Source organism: Hylobates moloch, unplaced genomic scaffold, assembly GCF_009828535.3.
Source record: "Hylobates moloch isolate HMO894 unplaced genomic scaffold, HMol_V3 SCAFFOLD_10, whole genome shotgun sequence".
Taxonomy (NCBI): domain Eukaryota; kingdom Metazoa; phylum Chordata; class Mammalia; order Primates; family Hylobatidae; genus Hylobates; species Hylobates moloch.
Window position 1 is genome coordinate 100,927,837 of NW_026652285.1, and position 7,929 is coordinate 100,935,765.

Below are 7,929 nucleotides of genomic sequence, written 5' to 3' on the forward strand. Positions count from 1 at the left end.
CTTGAAAAAGACACTCCTGAGTTGTAGGAGATACACACTCATCTCAAATGGACAGAGGAAGGATCACAATTGTAAATTCCCATCCCACCACACTTTTTTTTTTTTTTTTTTTTGAGGCGGAGTTTCGCTCTTGTTGCCCAGGCTGGAATGCAATGGCGCGATCTCGACTCACTGCAACCTCTGCCTCCCATGTTCAACCGATTCTCCTGCCTCAGCCTCCTGAGTGGCTGGGATTACAGGCACCCGCCACCATGCCTGGCTAATTTTGTATTTTTAGTAGAGATGGGGTTTCTCCATGTTGGTCAGGCTGGTCTTGAACTCCCGACCTGAGGTGATCCACCCGCCTTGGCCTCCCAGAGTGCTGGGATTACAGGTGTGAGCCACCGCGCCCAGCACTTTTTTTTTTTTTTTTTTTTTTGAGAGGGAGTTTCATACTGTTTCCCTGGTGTGATCTCGGCTCACTGCAACCTCCGCCTCCTGGGTTCAAGCGATTCTCCTGCCTTAGCTTCCAAAGTAGCTGGGATTACAGGCAGGTACCACCACACCTGGCTAATTTTTTTTAAATTCTTAGTAGACACAGGATTTCACCATGTTGGCCGGGGCGGCCTTGAACTCCTTACCTTGTGATCCGCCTGCCTCGGCCTCCCAAAGTGCTGGGATTACAAGCGTGCACCACTGTGCCCGGCCAGAGGTCACATTTCTTAGGGAGACTCAGTAAAATGGCTTTATGGCTTAGACATCAGTCTACTTTTGGAGAGGTAGGTCATGTTTGAAGGTGCTGAGCGGCAAAATTAGTTTCTTTTTTTTTTCTCTCCAACTTTTATTTTAAGTTCAGGGGTACATGTGTAGGATGTGCAGGTTCGTTACATAGGTAAACATGTGCCACTGTGGTTTGCTGCACAGCTCATCCCATCACCTAGGTTTTTGTTTTGTTTGTTTGTTTGTTTTTGAGATGGAATCTTGCTCTGTCGCCTGGGCTGGAGTGCAATAGCACGATCTCAGCTCACTATGACCTCTGCCTCCCAGGTTCAAGCGATTCTCCTGCCTCAGCCTTCCAAGTAAGTGGGATTACAGGCGTGCGCCACCACACCCAGCTAATTTTTTTTTTTTTGAGACGGAGTCTCGCTCTTTCGCCCAGGCCGGACTGCAGTGGCACTATCTCTGCTCACTGCAAGCTCCGCCTCCCGGGTTCACGCCATTCTCCTGCCTCAGCCTCCCGAGTAGCTGGGACTACAGGCGCCCGCCACCGCGCCCGGCTAATTTTTTGTATTTTTAGTAGAGACGGGGTTTCACCGTGTTAACCAAGATGGTCTCGATCTCCTGACCTCGTGATCTGCCCGCCTCGGCCTCCCAAAGTGCTGGGATTACAGGCGTGAGCCACCCCGCCCGGCCCACACCCAGCTAATTTTTGTATTTTTAGTAGAGACGGGGTTTCACCATTTTGGCCAGGATGGTCTCAAACTCCTGACCTCAAGGGATCCGCCCGCCCTGGCCTCCCAAAGTCCTGAGATTACAGGCTGAGCCACTGTACCCAGCCTGGCCACAGGTTTTTAAAAGGAGAGCCCTCCATGTGCCAGGTTTTGTGCTGGCCTACAGCAGAGCCTTGATATGGCTTGTTGCTCACAGTCCAATGGGGGAGATGAGACAAAGCAATTTCAGCCCCATGAGATAAGTAGGTGCTGTGATGGGATGATCAGGAACTAGAGTGTTCCTGACACAGGAAATGGCAGGTACCAGGCCAAGGAGCTGGAGTAGGAAAACCTGGCACATCTGAGGATCTTGTTTTCCCTCCTTTACTGTGGCAACCTTGAGATAGTAAGTCATTTCAGGCCAGGTATGGTGGCATATGCCTATAATCTCAACACTGTGGGTGGCTGAAGTGGGAGGATTGCTTGAGCCCAGGTGTTTGAGACCAACCTGGGCAACACAGTGAGACCCCATTTCTACAAAAAAAACAAAAATTACATGTGCATGGAGGTGCATGTTTGTTGTCCCAGCTACTTGGGAGGCTGAGGTGCAAGGATTGCTTGAGCCCAGGCGGTCGAAGCTGCAGTGAGCTGTGATCGTGCCATTGCACTCAGCCTGGGCAGCAGTGAGACCTTGTCTGAAAAAAATAAAAAATAAAGTCGCTTCACTTCTCTGAGGCTCAGTGTCCTTGTCTGTGAAATGGATTATTGCCAGGGTTCTGAGGAAGCGGAAGGTACATGAAGCACTTAGCCCAGGGCCTGGCACACAGAAGAAGGTTCAGCAGTGTTGGCTGCTGCTGGCAGGCACTGCCCTCATTCCCTCCGAGGCACAGACAACCCACCAGGGTGCTGAGGCAAACCACCCGATGCCTTTCCTGCCCAGGTCCTGTGGGTGGCCAGTGGCAGGGGGCTCTCAGCCAGGGGAGAGAGAGGCTAGGTCCAGGCCCTGCAGGGGGTGGAGAAGAGGGCACCTCGGCTTCACAGAGGCTGTGGGAGGAGTCAGTGCTCAGCTTCCAGGAATGCTTAATTGGGTCCTGAGGCCCAGGCTTAAAACCTCACATAAAGGGTAAAATCCACACACTCACGGTGGCCTATAAAGGGTGTGACCGTATCATTTCTTTTTTGTTTTTTGAGACGGAGTCTTGCTCTGTCACCCAGGCTGGAGTGCAGTGGCACCATCTGTGCTCACTGCAAGCTCTGCCTCCTGGGTTCACGCCATTCTCCTGCCTCAGCCTCTCAAGTAGCTAGGACTACCGGTGCCCGCCACCTAGCGTGGCTAATTTTTTTGTATTTTTTAGTAGAGACGGGGTTTCACCATGTTAGCCAGGATGGTCTTGATCGCCTGACCTCGTGATCCACCTCGGCCTCCCAAAGTGCTGGGATTACAGGCGTGAGCCACCGCGCCCAGCCCACCATATCATTTCTTATTCCAACCAGGCAGCTCTTGAGGATGACAAGGCACTGTTGATAGAGGTGCAGGGACCACAGGTGTCAGCCAGGACGGCCCTGGGCCATGCTAGAGTCTGGGTACCTCACGATTTGGCACCAGCGACTTCTTGGTCCCCTCCCACTCCACCCTTGTTCCTCACGCTGCCAGGGCCACATGGGGCTGCTTCTCTGTCCACCCTGGCGGGACCCTCTGCTGAGGATGCACTTTTCCTCAGCCCCTCGGGCCAGACCTGGGCAGCCTCCTCCTTTTCACTGGGTTTGGCTCCACTCTGTCCTCTTGTAAGCAGCCTCCCAGACACATGGGGACATCGCGCTGGCTCCTCCCCCTCTCCCCAAAGCACTGTGGCCCAGCGGACTCCAAGCTTCCCTGACGCACCTGCCCACTCCCATCCACTGGCAGGAGGCACCTCCTCCACTGTCTTCTCCCTGCTGGTGGCACAGAGTCGTAATCTTCTATTTGCCATCTGTCTCCCCCATCAGGCTGAGCCATCCTGGGCAGGCACCCTGTTGGTCTGGTTGCCAGGTGTGTCCTCAGTGGGCACAGGGATGTGAAGAGAACACATAGGAAACAGGTACTCCAGCTCAGTCCCTTGCCACCTGTCCCCAGCCTGCAGCCCTTTAACCCACCAAACGCACCCCTCCCTACCACTGAACTACCTACGCTGCAGCCCCCCTGCCACGGGTGGCTCAAGCCCTGATCCAGAGCCTGGAAGCCAGGCTAGCAATCCCCTCCACAAAAAAAAGACGCTCTGTTTTCCATTTTGCACAAAAATGTATTTCTGTGACATCCCAAAGTACAGACATTTCCCCAGGCCCCAGGGGGTAAAGCAATGAGGTGTGAACTCTGCCAGGGTCTGGCCGGGGCCGCTGAGTGTGGGATGGAAGGGAGCGCCGCATGCAGCCCATCTGCCAAGCTGGGGGAACACAGGGCTGCCGCCCACTTCCCGGGCCGGGAGGGAGAGGCTCCAGGAGAAAAAGGCCAGGTGTCTCTCCCGGAGCTGCTCACCCCTGCCGTCCTGCCTGGAGGCGGAAATGCTAGGAACACCTGAAAACAGGCCCGCAGAAGGAAAAGGGAAGAAAAAGCCATCACCCAAAGGCTGCCTCCAGGGTTAGCGCTGCTCCCCAGGCCCCTGCGATCCGCAAGTGTCCGATGAGAAGCAATGCAGTGTCCATCGATGGAGGAGCACAAGAGAGCCGGCGCCTCTCAGGCTTCCAAGGTAAAGCCTAGGGCAGGGCGGGACCGCCAGGGAGGCCCAAGCGGCCACTGCAGGGCAGTCCGAGTGCTGGTCTGGAGGCGGCTGTGTGGCCGCTGTGGGTCAAAGGCTGGCGTGGGACCTCTGCCTCTGAGAGGCGTGGGGTCCTCTGGGCAGCGGGGCAGGCTGGGATGAGGAGGCAGGCTCAGTTCTGCTGGTGGGAGCGCCTGGGCAGTTGAGGGCTGTGGAGCGAGGAAGCAAGCCCCTGGCCCCAGAAGATGCTAGCTTCCAGGGCTGAGGGCAGGTTCTGGATGTGTTTGGCAGAAGGGGCAGTGGAATCTGCCCCTGAGTTCTGATCATCCCTGGGCTGGGGCTTTCCACGGCCTGGGACCTGGTGGGAGACTAGGAGGCAGCCTCCATAGCAGCGTGGCCTCAGGCAGGCCTGGCCGGACAGCAGCAGGGCCACTGGGCGCCCTGCTCCTAGAGGGTCTTCAGGGGCAGGGCTGCCTGGACCTCAGCCTGGGAACGGCTCACTTTCCTGCCCCAGATGGCCCACAGCCGGGAGCACCAAGGCTTTTGGGAGACCCAGTGGGGTAAGTAAGTTCTAATCCCCAAACCCCATCAGCTGTGCCCGGGAGCTGAGATGGCGTTCTCAGGCATGGGCAGTGGGTCAGGATGCTTGATACGCTGTCCAAGGCCTGCTCCTCTCAAGAAAGGAAGCCACGCCGGGATCTGAGTTTCCTGGACAAGGACTGGACACTCACAGCGTTACAGGCATTTAGTCTGCTTGGGGTAGGAGTGAGTGTGTCAGTGATGAAGGCTGAGTGGGTTTGAGAATGGCCAAGGAAGCTGCAAGGACTCAGGAGTGTTGCTTTTGTTTTTGCACAGAAATCATACACACAAAACTTCACACTTCCTAACCCAAAAAAAATATATATATAATATATATATCTCACTAATGTTAAGGAAAAGCGTCGGTTGTGCAAAAGTCCCCCATGTCTCTTCACTCCGTGGGAGGCTCCCTCGGAAGGGGCCCGCCCGCTGGGCTGCTTGAGCACGCTTCCTCCCCGCCTGTGGTCCAGAGCGGTGGTGGCCATGGGGGCGGAGGCCTCTATCTAGACGTGTCCATGTTCTCCTCTTTAAAGTTACTGCAGTGCTCAATCACCTTGCTGGAGACAGGGGGAGACGGGATTGGAGGGTGGGCTTGGGTGGGGTGAGCCCAGCCCCTCCGAGATCATTAGGCAGCTGGGTAAACATGTGTTCATAGTGATGGTGATGCTGACCGAATGATGTGGACAGAGGGGTTGGCAGAGTGGCTGGCATGGGCAGGGGACTCAGGGAATGGCACCTGTGGCCGTGAATGCCATCACCAGCCATCCTCCGCTTCCTTCCTTTCCATGCCCCTGTTCCCCCACCCCCAGTCCCAGGGCATCTGTGGATAGGGGTCCCCAAATCAGCTCAGGCCTGACCTCCAAAACCCTTTGGAAGTTTCTTTAGCGACCTCTTCCTTCTTCATTTTCCCTGCACTCCAGACCCTTCTCTTTCCAGAAGTCCACCAGTGGGCCCCAAACTGACTGCACATCAGATTCCCCCAGAGGCCCGGATCCAGTGGCAGGTCCAGGGTGGGGTGGGGGCAGCTGTGCTCGCACAAGGGCCCCCACTACCCTGAGGCAGCCAGGGCCCAGCACTCTGCTCAGATTTCGAGTCTCGCCCGCCCCAGCCTGACCTCTGCTACCCATCACTGTTGGTTGTCACCTTGGACCCCGGACAGCTTGCCCATTCAACACCAAGCCTGTGGTTTGGGGGCTTCACTGCAGCCTCTGTGTGTTAAAGGGATGCCCCAATACCTTTTAGGAAGCAAATACCCAGAGTGAGAGAGGGGTCAGTGGACAGGCCGAGGGCCTTCTCCTAAGCATTGTCCAGGGTTATTTACACCTTGCTGTCAGACAGGCCAGTGCCTCAGATTCCCATCACAGGCCTTGGAGAAATGTTCAAAGTGACTGTGGTAGGTAACTGGTCAGTCTTACCTAGTGCTTCGCAAATTTCCCGGGAATCCCTGTTAACCATGAAAATTCCAGGGCCACCTCCTACCTCCCAGATGCACTGGAAAAGAAAACCTAGGGGTGGGCCCCGTCCATTTATTTTTAAATTTTATTTTTTTGAGACAGAGTCTCGCTCCGTTGACCAGGCTGGAGTGCAGTGGCACCATCTTGGCTCACTGCAACCTCTGCCTCCTGGGTTCAAGTGATTCTCCTGCCTCAGCCTCCCAAGTGGCTGGGATTACAGGCACGCACCACCACACTCAGCTAATTTTTGTATTTTTAGTAGAGACGGGGTTTTACCATGTTAGCCAGGTGTCGAACTCCTGACCTCAAGTGATGCACCCACCTCAGCCTCCCAAAGTGCTAGGATTACAGGTGTGAGCCACTTCGCCTGGCCGGTAGTGCCTTTGGCCAGATATAATAGCAGAACCAGCTGACACTTCCCTCCCCTGGCCCAGGAAGTGGCTGTCTGAGGAGCCTCTGAGTTCCAGGCCCCTCCTCCATGTGACCTTTTGCTCTATACAGAGCCATGAAAAAGTGTGCTGGGGTCAGCTTGACTGTTTTCCCTTCTAGAATGAATCCTGGAGAAAACGAGGTCATCCCTGACGATTTCGACACGTCGCATCCCTGAGAGTCTCTGGTGTCCTGATCAACTTGAGAACTGGAGGCAGTGACATTTTAGATGCTGCAGTGAAAGCCACACAGCCACGGAAGGCCGAGACTCTACCATGTTTGTGATCTTCACATTCAGCAAACTCACTCGCACTCTGCCTCGTCTTATCTCTAGAATGTATTTTACCACACTGTGTCCCTTCTTTAGTGGGAATGTCTTTGGCCAAAAATAATGAATAGTTCTGACCTGACTTGCTAATACCCAGTGATAAAAGGATGGAATTTGTTGGGAATAAAAGAAAACTAGGCTTACAAACGAGGGCCCTGATGCTCCGTTCAGAGCTTGGCCATCTAGTTTCCAGCCACAATGTGGTCGAGATGACATTTGGAGAGGCCCCAGGTGGACATCAATACACTGTCAACCTCCATACTCAACTCTAAGCTGTCCCTGGGAATTTCAGCCATTCCTAACCTCCAGAGGGCGCCCGCTATGCCCTTACTCCCCTGAATCAAGGTTCCAGGCAGAAACACACTGCTAGTCTCTTACCGGGCCATTTCCTTGGTCTCCTGCCGTGCAGTCGCCATCTTAATTATGTCCCTCAGAAGGGGCATCCCCCCTTCTTTGATCAGCAGAGGGCAGTACTTGTCCGCTGTGGGATAGGAGCAGACAGCAGAGGATCAGGATGGGTCTTCTCATCAGCCCGAGGCCCAGAAACCCACCCTGTCTGTGAGGACTATCCTGGTGTCGGGGGTGTGAAGGCACAGGCCTTGGTGGGGGCAGTGCTAGAAATGGGGGCAAGACATGTGTGCCCAGCCCCATGGGTGGGAGTTCTGTGTCCATGTAGGGGAAGCAAGAGGTGACTTCTTTTTTTTTTTTTTTTTTGAGACGGAGTCTCGCTCTGTCGCCCAGGCTGGAGTGCAGTGGCGCTATCTCGGCTCACTGCAAGCTCCGCCTCCCGGGTTCACGCCATTCTCCTGCCTCAGCCTCTCCGAGTAGCTGGGACTACAGGCGCCCGCCACCACGCCCGGCTAATTTTTTGTATTTTTAGTAGAGACGGGGTTTCACCGTGGTCTCGATCTCCTGACCTCGTGATCCGCCCGCCTCGGCCTCCCAAAGTGCTGGGATTACAAGCGTGAGCCACCGCGCCCGGCCTTAGAACAGTTTTT

At 55.0% G+C, this 7,929-nt stretch overlaps 1 long non-coding RNA gene across 1 annotated transcript; it reads right to left on the bottom strand.

Moving 5' to 3' along the window:
• Window positions 1-5,014: 5,014 nt before the first annotated feature.
• LOC116475732 (uncharacterized) lies at window positions 5,015-7,719 on the bottom strand. Its single transcript, XR_004249974.2, has 2 exons — window positions 7,310-7,719; window positions 5,015-5,277 (listed from the first exon to the last, which is right to left on the bottom strand). It is a non-coding gene; the product is annotated as an uncharacterized LOC116475732 (long non-coding RNA).
• Window positions 7,720-7,929: the final 210 nt, after the last annotated feature.